The following is a 15808-nucleotide window of genomic DNA, read 5'->3' on the forward strand; positions in this document are numbered from 1 at the left end:
AAAATTTGTATCTTGTTTATTCATGTATATCTCTACAAAGTATATATTGGTGGTTAGTTTCACTATGATGACAAAATTAATGTACTGCCAATGTAACTGAAGAGTAACCTTGATGAATGTTTTATTTATGGTGTCTTCGATAAGGTGCTGTGCTGAGAGACACCATCAGCACCAGAGTTGCCAACAACTTAAAATAAATAATTTAATGGTTTATTATTTTTAGATTGTTTTATGTCAAAGTTTGCCAGTACCTGGCAATAACCATCTCTTGTCTGCCATTCTCTCATTATGAAGTATTAAAAAAAAATTACGTGGACACTTTTTCCATGGCTTACATCTAACAGAGCACCACTAAATGTGTGTGCACCCTCTCAAGCGGACTTTTCGATCATATTTCAGAGCGCCATACTGAACATCTAGACTACTGTGCAGTTTTGACCATAGGCGCTGGAAGCCCTGCAGCTTCTCAGATTAAGAATTCGTCTCACTTGCCTGATAATTACATGCTGATTTTAACGGTCGTTTTTGAAGAGCCAGCCATTCTTAATGAAGCCTAAGCCAATGCCTTAAAGCTTTCAATTGGAGCTCAATCCCTTCTCACTTAACACATTTGCTTCCTCAATTGAAATTCAGATGGGTAATACTGTACATGGAACTTTTTAAACGCGGCTAACAAATACAACTTGCAATCAAACATATGTCCAGTACGCTCCATTAGTGTGTCTAGAAAAGAAATGTCATGAAATTGTCACATACTGTTAAATTACTGTTAATACATTGTTTTCCTACAGGAGGTCACCGCTTACGAGATTTCAGAATGAGACCTGGTCACAACAACCAATAGATGGGATCAGCAAAAGGTAAGGAGACACATTTCAATTCTCTATAAGGTCTCTCCCATAACGCGTCAGACACTTAGAATAACAATCTGAGCCTGTCAGTGACAAAAACAAGCACTTTAAATGGACATAAATTGACCATGCACAATTTCCCAAAGACATTACAGCCTGGTAGATTGCAACACTCTCTCTCAATACAGGACCAATTTCAAAAATGGTTGTTTCCATTCGTCACTTGGACAAAAAACATGGGAAAAAAAAGGCTCCCAGTTGAAAATAAAGAGGTTTCCCTTTAATGCCTGTATGCTTGTAAAAGTACTCTGGCAAAGCAATATGGAACCTCAGGGCTCCAACTATCAATGTTTTTCACAATCAGTCACATATTCTGCAAATTGCTGGTGGTAATCAGATTGCTGATGGTAATCAGATTAAGAAAACTCTGTTGTTTGTCATGACAGAAAATCGTCTGAGACGTGGTACGGTGCAAAACAAATTCAGACCATAAAGATAGAGCATTTGTTTCTAGAAAGAATAAATACCCAATACAATAATGTAGACAGAATAAATATAACAATTTACCACTGTGTGCAAAGTGGCATAGGGCTTATGTAGATGTATGGATCCTTACCTTTTATTTAAGATGTTCATGGCAGCTGGAATGAAGGACTTTTTCTAAGTGTTTTTCTCGGCCAGTGGGACTTTATAGCGGCAACATGATGGTAGCAGCTGGAAAGACTTACGCAGAGGGTACATGTGATCTTTTGTAATTTGATTGGCTTTCCTCTCAGCTGCTTGGGTATGAACTACTGATAATGGAGTTTGGGTTTTACCAGTTATTGACTTGGCTTGGTTAATGTTTGGGAAAAATTTTGATTTATTCTTAACAGAAATGAACTTGAACCAGGGTAAGATGTTGAAAGTGAGTACAGATTCAATGCGTGATTTGTACACAGCTGTTGAAATCTCCTTTCTGACATCAAATCCTCTGAGTTTCCTCAGCAGGAAAAGGCGTTGTTGTGCCCTCTTGTAGACTGAGTCAGTGTGTTGGGAGAAAGACAGAAGGCTGTCAATCTCCGTACCTAGGTACTTGAAGGCCTCCACCTGCTCCACTGCCTGCCCATTCAGCCTTGGCAAATCATGAGTAGACAAGTAATATATGACAGAGCAAGTATGTGAAACGAAGAAGGCTAGGTCTCTTTTAAAATTAGGATCAGAAAAATACATCTTTGTAACTCTGTGTGTTACTCATGTGGCCATTGTTAGAAAACTCACTAATGCACAAGGTATGATCTGCTCTGTCTCTGCAGTAATTAGCAGTCACCACATCTTGGGAGATTGTGTAACATGCATGCTTTGGTGTAGTAGTGTAAGATGATAAAAGAGAAGTCCAAACAGACGGTTGTGTCGTCTAGTGCTCATGTTTTGTGTGTATACTTTTGTTAAGATGAGTAAAAACATCTTGCCACAGGCACTTATCCAAACTTAAAACATCAGTTATGTGTGTAGTGCTGGATACACTTTTGAGTTTTCAAAGAATCTGGATAATGAGTTTTGGGCCAAGAAAGTTGTGTGACCTGCGTGTGTCAGCTCAAAAATGTCATGCTCATGCTCAGGCTAATCTAGCATAGCCCACTGATAAGATGGAGATGTGACGGTGAAAAAAACCTTCATTCACTGTGGTGCAGCCAGCCTGTAGTTGCATTCTGTCCAGATGTTGATGTCGACTGATGGTGATGCATGGCATGCTGCTTGCATCTAATAAAAATACATTTTGATTTTATCGCAAATTCGAAAAATACTCTTCAAAGTGTTTTATAGCCAGTAAGAAGTTAACAGCCAAATGCAATAGGAAAAACAGCAGGGGAATAAAGAACTGTTAAAGCCATCTATGAACAGTTACACAAAGGGAACAATGAAACAATTGTGTATAATAGTAAAACTTGAGAGAAGGCAATATAACGCTTTTGCAACAATAATAAAATATAACTAAATAAGTACAAGCCAAATAAAAAGTTAATAAAAAGCTTTATATGACATATGATAACACATTCTAGTTTCTGCAGTTCCTTTCAACTTCATTAATCAAACATTTGTTGATTGAGCTCCCATCAAGGCTATTCAGTGAAGGCTAGGACACGCTCTTTGTCTCCATAGGAGTATTTGGGGTATGACACATGCACGGTTTAACTTGGCCTGCAGTATTGAAGGTTTACAGCAGACGGTGCAAGAAATAAAATGATGATGTCTGCTCAGATGCTCTTTGGGTTTGCTCGGCCCTACAGAACTTTTGGGTACACTCAGTTGGATGGCGTCCAGAACATTTACATGGAAAAAAGGTTTTGGTCTGTTATTACAGACTTTTTTGATAATTGCCGAATTGTGATGCACACATATCTTTAATTTTTGTACACAGTAAATCATCCCTTTGTTCTATGATGCGCCAGCTAATGAGCCTTTTGGCAAGCACAGACCAGATTTCACTCTGCATGTATTGTACATCATTGGTATGATGTGATATGACACTGTGACTTCTCTTCTTTTTAACCTCTCTGGGTCCAAACAGGAAATCAGAGCTTCCAATGAGCTTCATAAAAGGGAAAACTTGGACTGCACCATGTACAGTAGAGTTTAGAGTGTTTCTTTATTGTTTTAGGGAATAGTCCCGTTAAAGTACCCTAAACAACTTATATTGTTAATATGTCTGGACAGTGATAATAATGAGTAGAAATTGTTTTTATTGTTTTATGTAGAAATGTTATATGATTGCCTGAATTAATTATGAACTACCTTTGGCTTAAGGAAAGTTTAAAAGGAAAGAGTAGAGGATCCTCAGATCTTTGCTGGAATTGAAAAAAGGCTCAGAATAAGTGCAGACTTTATGGAGGCTTGCTTAAAGGATTATTTATTTATTTTCACTTTTACATACAGTTTGTTTTTTCACAACCTCACCAAAACCAGGCTGAACTGCTTGTCCTTCTAGTGTGAACTACAAATAAAACATGCACCGAGTGAAGATTACTTCATCCTTGTATCCGCTCTCCACCGCTCATCTTACAGGGCTCTTGAAAAAGACTTAAAAGATGATTCCAAAACTTTATATTTGTTTTACAGCTAGGGCTTTGACCACAAGTGCTGTTTTTTATTTTATTTTATTTGCGTGAAAAATGATATGCTGTTGAGTACATGGACATACGGGCTTGGATCAGTCACTGCATTGTAGGTGATCAGATCAAAATTAGTGTTAAGGTAAAAGGATTGGGAATATGTTCTCCAGTTACAATAAATGAATGTTTTTCATTTATTGTAGTATTTTGCAGTTCTAGTCAAGATGGGATGGGGGAGTGGGGGTTGAGACAGAGAGGTCACACTGAAGCTGTTTTATGCTGAAATATTTGCATTTTTGATACTGAATACATATTTCTTATATGTTCTGGTTGAACTTTAGTAAAGAGACTACAGAAATAGAAACGTATGATCATTATAACCTTGTTAAAATATCAAAGTTTAGACTTTTGCACAGTACTGTATGGCAAAAATTGCAAATTGATTTGAAGCAGAAGGACATATATGAGGGACTGACTCAAACTACACTGCCCCTTGTCATCACACACGTACATTTACATGCATAGCTAAGTTGAGCTACAGCTATAGCTCAGTTAGGCCATTTAATTGACTACTCTCCTTGTGTCAGTATAAAAGCACTGGGAGAGAATCAATTAATTGACGGATGTATGTCTGACTTCGCTGGTAGGTGGTGATATGCCCCCTGTTAGCAGGTGCTATGTGACCTTCTTCCAGTTGATCTATTATGTCACATACCAAACAAGTTAGCAAATGGCAAACAGGTTGCATGTCGAATGGTGACATGGATAACTTTTCGATGCTGTAAATTTCGTACATACTCTACGATTTACTTGGTACCTTCACCTTGTTTTGTTTCTTTTCCCCTCTTCTTCTTTTGTTTTTTTCTGTCTTTTTACTACAAACTTCGGCTGTATGACTTCTGGGTCGAAGGGACTGTGGAGCACACATATATTTCCTAGGCCAGTTCAGGTCCGACTGAGGCCTATAAATGAAAAAGTAACTCGGCCACCAACCGTATCATCTAGGTATGTGAGTCCGACTTCTTGAAATTTGACTTAGTACAATTTCAGTCGAGTTAACATGTATTTTAAAAATCTAGTTTTAGTTGGACTAACACAATGATTCAACTTTTTCTAACATCATTTAAATATACTCACTTAAAGAATCTCTCCGTGTGCAACAGTGTGGTTTACTGATGTGCTTTTAGTAATTATTGGACATCAATGATGGTCTTTTGCACAGAGGAATAAGAGTGTATCAGGCTTCGCCCACATAAGCAGTCCTTATTAATAGGATCAATTTGTTGTTGGTTTTGGTCTTTTCATGTGATTGTTTTGACAGAAATCTAGACTATCATCAGCCTTATCTTTTCCACGTGCCAGTGTAATAAATTGAGACTTTGTGACAGTTTGAGTGTGAAATTAGCTGTGATTACATCAGATGGATGGATAAATAGATGGATGGATAAATTATCTGCTTGGTTATTTTTGCTTTAAACTCTTTAGAAGTTCTTGATCTTAATTTCCTGTGAACAGAAATCCCCCCAGACAGTTAGATAGACAGTTGAATTGTAAATGTTGCTTCAAACGGGGCAGTCTGGGGGAAATGATTGAAAACAGCGAAAGATTTGCTTCAACTTACAGGGTGCATATGTGTTGTAGTGCCAGTGGTTGTTACAACAATAAATTGGTTTCTTAGAGAACCCTGTGTTGTAAGCTGTGTGGTTACAGTACATCCCACTGCTGTGAGTTAACATTAACAGCCCCCTAAAGCTCAGTGTTTTAAGTGTTGTGAAACACTAAAGCTTGTCATGCATGTGTTCTAGTTGTTATGACTGTTATGGAGTTACTTGTTCTCCACTTGGACCTGAGGTTTCTTTAAAATGATTTGATGCCTTCAGGCAGCTATTCCCTCCCCCATCTGCTTTCATCTACTCCTCTCTTCCGCCAGGTTGGCAAGTAATGATAATAGGACGGCTTCAAAACCCGCCACTGCTCACAGCATCTATTGTATGGACTCAATAGTCATGCAGATATCATCTACATGCATTTGCAAACGCACACGCTATCACTGCCTCCAGATATGGAGTCTGAAGCAGAGTCAATTACAGCTGGTTCGGTATGCTGAAACATCAAGGAAGAACCTCACCCGGAGAGATTTCACATGAAAGCTGCTTTTTACCTTTTCAACAGGAGAGAAATGTCAACAGGCCTCTTGTGTAAATGTTATGTGACTGATTTTGCTCATGTTAAAATTTGTGTTTTTGTGTTAAAGGATTTCAACTCACTTAATCGTTACTCCTGTCAGCACAGAGTGAAGTCAATCTTTAAACAGCCTTGTTCAAACAGTTGTTCTGTTTAATGCCAGTAAAAGACAAACAAACTGGCATTGATCATCTGGATATTGACTTTCATGTAGGAGGAGATGTCCAAAGCAAAAATAGAATTGAAAATCAGAACTTGGAACTTAGAAATATCTTTGAGAGCAGGGTCCCCCCCAAATCCCAAGTGCTTCATCAATTATGGAGGTAGCTGGTGCAGTTTGAGGTACAGCAAGCAGTGAAGCAGCAAGAGCAATAGGCGACAGCTTTCCCACTGTCCCACAACCCACTGCTCCCATTATCTGAAGCCATGAAGGTTAACAACACCGAAGCAACAGCACAAGCCATTATTATTCAATAAATGCGGTCCACTGTGACACCGATGTTGGCTTTAGTGTTTGTTTAACACTGTTAAAGGATATCATTGAGAATCAATTAGATTTGGTGTTAAGAGCAGCGAGTGAGAGAGCGGGTGTCCGCTCGATTTTTGTTCCTCCACGTTGTTGTCGAGGTACATTAGTAGTCAGCATGATTTGGATGTTTTATTTATTCAAGGACTTGACCCAGTGATGTCGAAGTTATTGAGCCTCGACATCAAGATACATATTAACTTAACTACTGTGCGTGTTGATCTCATTGTGCACAGGATATACTAGATGGGGCAATGTTCTTTGTTCACTGGTTGTGGTAAGGTATTCTAAAGTTTTAAGACATCAAATTTAACATAATGAAACGAAATCCAGGTTTATTGCATTAAACCTACAATAGTTTTTTAATTTTTTTTTCTGGCCAAAAGCTGCAAACTCAACATTGACATATTTTCCCTTCTGAAGTTGTTGTGGCAAACTTGTTAACAGAAAATTTTCCACTTGCAGATCTGATACAAAGCAGTAGTAACATTTTGAGTCGTCTGAGTAGGGTTGGGTAGTAGTGCCAAGCACAAGTTCTGTTATCATCTTAAGAAAATGGACATTGATGACTTTGACTGCTGTGCATTGCACACAATACACATCTTAGGTGTCGTTCTGCAGAGCATCTTCATGAAAACGTCATTTCAATAATGAGTATCTCACAGTGTCAACTTGCTTGCAGTGTTTCTATCGTTCATGAAATTGCTCTAAAAGTTACCAAAGCAATATGGTTCGCTAATGTTGTTGTTATAGTTTTGGCGTTGATTCTTTTAAACTAGTTTTATAAAAACATTTTGCGTTTTTTTTAAATGTTATTTTTGGTGTGAACGGCATAGACTGAAGGTTTTCTTCTCTGCTCCGATCATCAACTGTTTGCTGTCAGTGTAGCCACCAACTCTCTTCTTCTCTCTCCCTCTCTCTTTCTCTCACTTGACCACACAGTCCTTGCACAGATACTACACACACACACACACACACACACTTTAACACAAAGCTATTCCTTTAAGTGGTTGTTCTTATAACACTGGTAATCATTCTCAACCTCGTCGCATTTTCTCCCAGATGCAATGAAAGTTTTTTTTCATGTTCCCACTTGTGTGTTTTTTATTGTCACCATCATCTCATCTATGAAGTAAAAAAGCCTTCCTGTGTCTGTCGTTGCATAGCGCGATTTACTGACATTCCTGGGACTGTCAATAGAGACAGACACAGGCAGAGCAGAGCCAAGTCTTTGAAAGAAGAGCAGACGCAACATCACTTGTAAAGCAATGTCTGGAAAATGACGTGAATTTTTTTTTTTTTCTTTTAACTTTTTCAAGCACTGGGCAGAACGGGCAACTGTATTTATTGGAATCTGTGTCATTTTGGTAGGTTTCAGTTTTGCAGTGCAGTGAATTAACAAGACTAGGTTAAAACCTTGTATTTGGCTGGACCGTGTACCATGATTCCCACCCATTTTATATTGCTCGTTAGCACCTAAATGCTCCACTACTGTGTATTTCAGCGAGTGACCTAAATACTGTAAAGTTTGGAGGTGGATAGTCGAAACAATGAGCTAAAACAAGCACCAGATCTTCAAAGAGCTGAGGGAAACAGCAGATTTCAGTGATAATTATCTTAGGGTTTGTCAGTGCAAGCTATCCCTTTCACACACAAGTAGTCATGTTATGTTGTTGTTGTTCATATAAAAATATTGATCATAGCTCCTTTAAGTAATTTCATTATATGCCTTGATTGTACTCTATATGCAACTCTTTTACCTCGTATGAAATGATAATAGTAGTCGGACTGTCGAAAAAAAGTTGGGTTTCACCAAAATTCACGAGGCAAACATATAACGTGGTGCTATTTTTCGCAAGTTGCAGAGGTTTCTTGCCACAGACAGTCCCTGCATCAACCCCCACCCGCTGTGCAAGCACTGCAGTACTTCCCCTGTTAGGTGGTATAGTCTGTCGCCTGTGTGAACCTCCTGATCAAAGCTCCAGCAGAATAAGGCTCAACACAGCGGGGCCAGATCCTCTCTCCACAGCTATAACAAGACTGAGAATTTGAGGAAATAACTTTGCAGTCACCCTTATTCTCCAATAAGTAAACTGATTCTTATATAACATGAGAACAGATTTATAAACAAACCCATACAGTGCTGAATGCATATGCTTGCATGCTCAGTATCTGTGGTTTCAATAGTGTTACATTTATGTGTTACGTTTTTGAACTGGACATGGTTAAACCTCAAAGTGTTTGTGAGAAGGGCTTTTCTTTCAGCGCATGAACATAGACATTTTATTACATGTTGCAGGAGATCAGTAACTTCAGCTGAGCGTCATGAAAGCTTATTGGCAAATATTAGTGAGTTGCTTGAACTCAGTCTCTTGACTTGCCGGATTTCATTGTAAATCTTTGATGATAGATCCTTTGTTAGAGCGTAATTATGTCTTGTGCATGTTGGGCCTGTTTAGGGAGTCCCACAGCTTTATATTGAATTCACTTTGAGGCAGCAGATTAAATTTAACACAAATAGAGACAACACGAAGGGAAAACTCATTAAGAAAAGGCTCTAAATAGGCCTGATAAATGAAAACTATGTTGTATATTGCAGCGATACGTCTGTTGTAGTTGAGTCTGACAGCTTCATGAATCAATGTGGCTAATTAAATCAAAGTTATAAGAGCTATGTCATTAGATTGAAATGAGACAAGCCCTGTGAGAAACTGCCCCTATTTCAACTGCCTGAGAGCAGAGGCTACAGCTGTCTATGTAGATGTTACGAAAAGGAGAAATAATTGCGGGAAGCATGATTTTTTTTTTCATTTGCATCACCTCTTAATATTATCTCAAAAATTCATCCAGTTGGATTTTTTGGAATGAAGCAGAAGATACCAGATATTTCTCCTCACAGTTTTGACCATGAGAAAAATATAATCCACATACCAGCATTGTGAGCAAGTCATAAAAGGGATTGGGCTGTCTCAGTCTTGTCTTTTCAGAGAGGTTTTAACCCCGGTGATTAGCCTCTGTCAGCTCCCTCAAGTCTTTCTGTGACACCTCTTTGGGCTTTTTATCTCCCATTTGTTGCTTTTCATTCTGGATGCTGGGAGAAAAATCATCATTAGCTCCCCGCCTTATCTACTCTTTATTTTACCCCTGTGATGAGCCTTGTCGCTGGGATTTGGCTGATAATGATTGGTGCAGCAGTGTAAGCTTAATGGCTTCTCTTTATCTTCAAAGGCTTTGATTCCTCATTGTTGTTGCTTAGCAGACAATTAAGGGGTAAAGGCCTTATTGGTGATGGATTTCTGTGAGTGTTTTTTTTTTAAGTACACTGCTGAGCTGTAGCCCTGATTTAAAATACAGAGTGGCAGTACAAAGTATGACTTAAGGAACCTGCTTCATTTATGATGCTTGTTGAATTGTTTTGCATATTTTTTATTTATTTATTTATTAAGTAATGGAAAACTTTCTTATTAATTATTAATTATACTTAATTATTACAGGGTAAATCACTGATGGACAGTCTCTGTGTGGACGGAGACCCTTTACCTTACTGGACAGCCTTGTTCCCTAGAAATCGCATATGTACAACTAATTTGAAACAGCTAATATATCATGAGGGAAAGGTAATGTGGAGCAAATGACATTTTCTACTAACATAATGAGGAGATGTTGCTAAGTAACATACCTGGCAGTCTGCAAAAATGTTGATACTGAACTTATCAGCAAAATGTACACTGACTACATATTTCAGGTGTTGCACGCCAAAGTAAACAATCTTTCAATACAGTATTCAGTTATAGTGATGAAAGCATTATTCTTTCATTACTTCCTTCAGGGATGCCCCGTTAACGTTTTTATTTGGCCCGATTTTGATCCGGGTCATGTAATATTGAAGCCCGAGCCGATACTTCTGTATTCTTAGATAATACAACTGTGTGTGTGTGCAAATCAAGCCCTTTAATAAAATCAATCCAACATATAGCCCATGCTTAAAAATTGTATAGCTCATCAATGAAAAAAAAATCCCCCTTCATCGAAGTTGTTCTTAAATGTTTTTTATTTTTGATGATTTTTTAAAATTTTTTTTTTTTTTTTTTTTTTTTACAAAAATGAAGTATTAACAATTCTCTCTGTAATCGTTTTGGCCTTGTTGCTGAATCGAACAAATTCCTCTTAACCTTTTAGAGAGTTTTGTCCTGCACTTGTGCGCCGACCATCCCAACCAACTACATTTTGGCAAAGCCTTCGCTGTCCATGAATGTAGTGATTCATTACCTGAAAAAAGCATCTCTGAATATAATCCAGGCAGCACTTTTGTGACCGATTAATGAAGAAAGCACAAAAGGTACAGTACTAATTTCTAAGTGAAAGTGTTGCACTGAAAGGAAGGTTATGCTGTATTTAAATAAATAATCTTTTATTTCCATATATATATATATATATATATATATATATATATATATATATATATATAAACTACAGTAATATAGCCAGCAAATCATTGTCACACAGGGCAACTTGAAGAAAATGCTTGAAAATCTTCCTTAGATCCATTACACCAGTATTTCAGCTTCATCAGAGCAGTTTATCACATGCTTGCATCTCAGATGTGCTCACCTGCTGTTTGGAAGCAACCAGTAAAGAAGCAGAGTATCACAGTTTTTAAGTAACAAGAGAAAATCTGATTTTGAATGTTGAGACATATTTCACTTAAAATGGACTTGATGGGGCCATCTAAAAGTGGTTGTTGGATCCGAGCACAGTAAACAAGAAGAATGTTGAGTTTCAGGAGATGCAAACAAGGATGATTGATTACATCATAATTACAATTATGTACCCATCCATTCCACCATAAATTTCTGTCTCTTTGCTGTGCAAGCGAAATGAGTAAAAGTGCCAATTCCCAGACGTGACCAAAATTCCTCACACAGTCTCGAGTCAGGTCTTGATTACTCGAAGAAGTGAGCACACAAACACCACCAAACACAACTCTACATTCATTTGAAAATAAGAGAATCTCATCTTGCATCTTTATTGGCAATATTGATGAATGTAGGAGCATGTGTACACTTAATTGTTTATATGATATACTCGTGACTTCTATGTATATAAAAATAGCTTGTGTGGAACAAAGTTGCGTAACGACTTATAACCTTAATTGGGAAGTGTAGGCAGCTTAATTGGCACTCTATATGCTTGACTGGAGCTTGTCATGATCTGACAGATACTAATTGACTTTGATATCCTCGATCTGTAAATACCACCACACTCTCTTATATAAAGTGTGCCAGTACTGTATCAGACAAATGACAGTTTCTTAGATCACAGTTCATCATGTTCTCATCATGTTCTGATGAGCTATCAGTTTTACCATTGCTAAATTGCTACCATTGTTTACTCGCTGTGGATGATTTTTGTAATTTCAGAAGGAAAATAAAGTTCACAATATGTGAGCCTTTGGGCCTCAATCAAAAACTACTTGTATAAAGAGATTTGTTCTTTTAAGGAATTCATCAGTTTTCTCTATTCACATTAAGGTATGAGCAAAATTCATGGGTGTCTTTCTCCACAACTTAAATAACACTTATTTCTCTTAATAATGACAACGCCATGATCTGAAGAAAGAGTTCTTGTGTGTTTTATCTTTCAAAGTTGCAAAAGAAGGGTTAACCTTTTGGTCTTGCCAGCAGCTGAGCTGTAGTTTTGTCTTTCCAGCACCTTGGTTTATAGCAAGATATCATGACATTTTACTTGCCAAATAGTCATTAAAATTAGTATGAATTACTGGGGATTCTTAATAGTGTTTGTGATCCCTGATCTTTTGTCCAGGCACATTCAAACTTTCTCACAAGGTATCTCAAAAACTTCAATGAATTTTGCCATAGATGTTTAAGTCAGAGTAAAAGAGCAAAATCAGTAATTTATTCTAACACATGAAAAGACTGAGAACTGTGTAGTGCTGCATGATGGAGTTAGACTGTCAAACTGTTTTGTGGCATTTAACAGGCTTGTTTATTCATGATTTTTTAGACTGAAAGAGTTAAAAGAGTTTGTAGAACATAGTGAACTTGCTGCTCACACAAAGGGGGTGAACAGAGCGACACTAATAAATGTATGCAGTATAATGCTACCAGCTCTAACATTAGTATTGACTGTAACATGATTTTAGCTCCTTCAGCAGACTGCCTCAGTGTCTCAAAGCAGGGAATACTGGTCATTTTTTCATGATTTTGAAACATAGGTTTATATACTTACTGATTTAAAAAAAAAAATCACATTTTGCTGCGATGTAAATAACACATTTTCCTGTGGTGTGACTCACAATGCATTTTTGTTTTCCTTACCTTAAAGTTAAAAGGTAAATTAACATCTGACTTTAACTGTAGCATATTCATCACATTGAAATTACAATTGCTTCTCAAGAAGTAGCAAAATGTAATCAACAGACCCCTTATTTACTAAGAAAGTAGATGCTCCCTATGAAGATGAACAGTTACTAATGTATTAACCTGGATACACTTAGAAATATATGTTCATATATATGACTCTTAAGGTTTATTTTTTAGAGTAAGCATACACCTTCAAGATGTGTAAGGATAGAATTTAATAATATAATACTAAACGATTTATAGAGCAGGGTTCCTCACCTTATAAGCGCTCTCCTGATATGGTTGTAATAGAGGTCTGGTAAGCCACAGCTAAGCTTCTTCATGGAAGCAGGACCCGATTCTGTGGTTTGCTAAAAAGCCTTTGGCCAGCCTTCATTAGAAAAGCCAGTCAACAAATTGACAAAAGGGTTTGCAGCTTGGAAAATAAACCCTGCTGTAGCTAACTGCCCCACTGTGGCTCAGTCATGGAAAAAGACTTTTGTTCTGAAATGGTGACCGACTCTGTCTCCCTCTGTACTTCTGTGTAGCGATGTATGCAGGTGTCAGGTGAAGAAGGTGGGACAGGAGAGACAAAGTAGGAAATAATATGCATCGGTCTATATTAAAATCAAGACATAAAGAAAGAAATATTAAAAAGTTTATATTTTCAATTCGATTTGAGGAGGCTTTATTAGTATGACCATAATTGAGTAGTAGTATTGCCAAACCACATTTTAACAGGTGGTTTAAACAGGGAACAGTATAGAGCAAGAACAGCAACGATGTCAACATCATTATCAAAATCAAGCTGAACATCAATACATAAATAAACTACTACCAATAAAATTTACTATAATGATAAAGTGATGTTCATAATAATAACAATAACTGTAATAATCACTGTAAACTGTTCCTTCGAGTGTTGCAGGTAAAAACATATTCTGCTGCCAGACTGCAGCTCTCTGCGTGCTCTATATAATGAGTTACTTTTTGATGTTCTGGTTGACTGAGAAGCCTTTTCTGTTCAGTGCTTCAGAGGCTACATCAGGTTGACCTGTGTGCTTATACATGTGTGTGCACATGTATGTTTTTGAGCCTAAATATGTTCAGATGAGATGTATAGTCATTGTAAGCTGAGGTGTGATATGATAATAATGCTGCTGCTACAAAAGAAATAAACTTTGACATTTTCAGCTTTATGAAAATCAAAAAACCAAGTCAAATGCATTCATCAAACAGGACTCTTTAAAAACCATGTGCATGACAAATGCTGAGACTAGAAGTAACAGTAGTAGTATAATTATCCCCACAAAATTAATCAGTGAGAGTTTTTAATTAATCTTTTCGGTCATTTATTTAGTAAAAACATTTGATATTAACTGATAAGTGGTTTAAACGTGCAAGGTGCTGTTCCTTTTTTTCAATTTTATAGTCTTGTTATTAGAATCAATGAATCATTGAATTTATTGATAGTCAAAATAACTTAGTCACAGGAGTTCATTAGCTTCTCAGTTATTGGGTTAATGTGATTATAATTTGTGAATATGTCTTTGAAAATGCATCCATGCTGAGCATGCATTCACTTGTGTGTATGTGTGTGTGTGTGTGTGTGTGTGTGTGTGTGTGTGTGTGTGTGTGTATTATACTTTCCTTCCTGCATACAGCATAGTGTTAATTTTCAGTGTTTTGAAATTTTCACATCTGTCTCTTTACGTTTATATTGTAAATGTGACAAATGCAGTGTTGTCACTTACGGCAAAAATGTAGCCTACTTAATCATAATGTAGTAATACAATTGGTGAACATTGTACAAAATACACCTGCAGTACAACCTTGGAGTACAAAAATAGAACCACTGAGGGACTACACTGTGTTTGTAACATTTTTCTCTGTATAGCCTTCTTAAAAGAATTTGTGACTATTATACTGTACAAGAAATTAAAACAGTAAATTGATTCAGTGTAGTTATTTTAACATATTGATATATAATAATACATTTATACATACTGTATATGTCTGCAAAAAAATGGAGTGAAGAAATCAACACTTGTCACCTTTTAAGAAGATTACACTTTCTGACTATATCAGTGTGTGTTTTCCTCTTGGTTTGAGGAATTAGGTGAAATTGATCTCAGTTAATAATGTTGATGCCATAATCAGGAGTTTTCACACACCCCTAATCTTTGATCTGATATTTTACGAATAATTAGAAGTACCAGTAAACCCCCAAGATAACTTTGCTTAAGAGGAAAAATAATTGTAATAAAAAACAAAAATCGCATTGCTATACACTGCTGTTGCAGATGCCTCACAATGACTGCTTATTAGCCTTTAGTAGATTTTAATAGTACAGATGTGCCTGTTTTATAACTTGATTGTATTACAGAAAACGCCTGTGTTCAATAAATGACTGAATGATTAAAAATTTTATTCACAGCTGCAGACAAGCCATCCACAGGCGATATAAACCAGAATGAGATTAACATAGTTGTAGAGTGATTTTAAGACTTGAAGTGGCCTTGAGAGAATCATACATAGACATGAACTGAATTTGCTGGATGATTTTCTGTTTTTTAGGATTTTTAGGTGCTTGTTTAACAAACTTCTCAGTGCCCCTTTGTTATTCAAAGTGCCATAAGGTCAGGACATAAAGTAAGCTACTTAACACTGTCCAAGGTCTCAACAGAAAAGCAAGACAATAAATCATGTACTGTAAATTATATTTGAAACCCTCCTAACACTTGACATATCTCCTGTACCAAATCTTTTGGTTGGATTTTGAAAATCAAGGTT

The 15808-nt window shown here is 36.9% G+C and overlaps 1 long non-coding RNA gene across 2 annotated transcripts in view; it reads left to right on the forward strand.

Moving 5' to 3' along the window:
• Positions 1-15808, forward strand: part of LOC148189994 (uncharacterized) — a 106600-nt gene that overhangs the window by 70342 nt on the left and 20450 nt on the right. Inside the window, exons 4-5 of one of the 2 annotated variants that reach the window (XR_015776272.1) lie at positions 792-860; positions 3403-3722. This is a non-coding gene — a long non-coding RNA (uncharacterized LOC148189994). Of the gene's footprint in view, positions 1-791; positions 861-3402; positions 3723-15808 lie in introns of those variants that run through there. The other variant, XR_015776270.1, reaches the window with a different exon arrangement.

Source organism: Plectropomus leopardus, chromosome 3 (assembly GCF_026936395.1).
Source record: "Plectropomus leopardus strain MGB_pleo_1.0 chromosome 3, ASM2693639v1, whole genome shotgun sequence".
In the NCBI taxonomy this organism is placed as follows: domain Eukaryota; kingdom Metazoa; phylum Chordata; class Actinopteri; order Perciformes; family Serranidae; genus Plectropomus; species Plectropomus leopardus.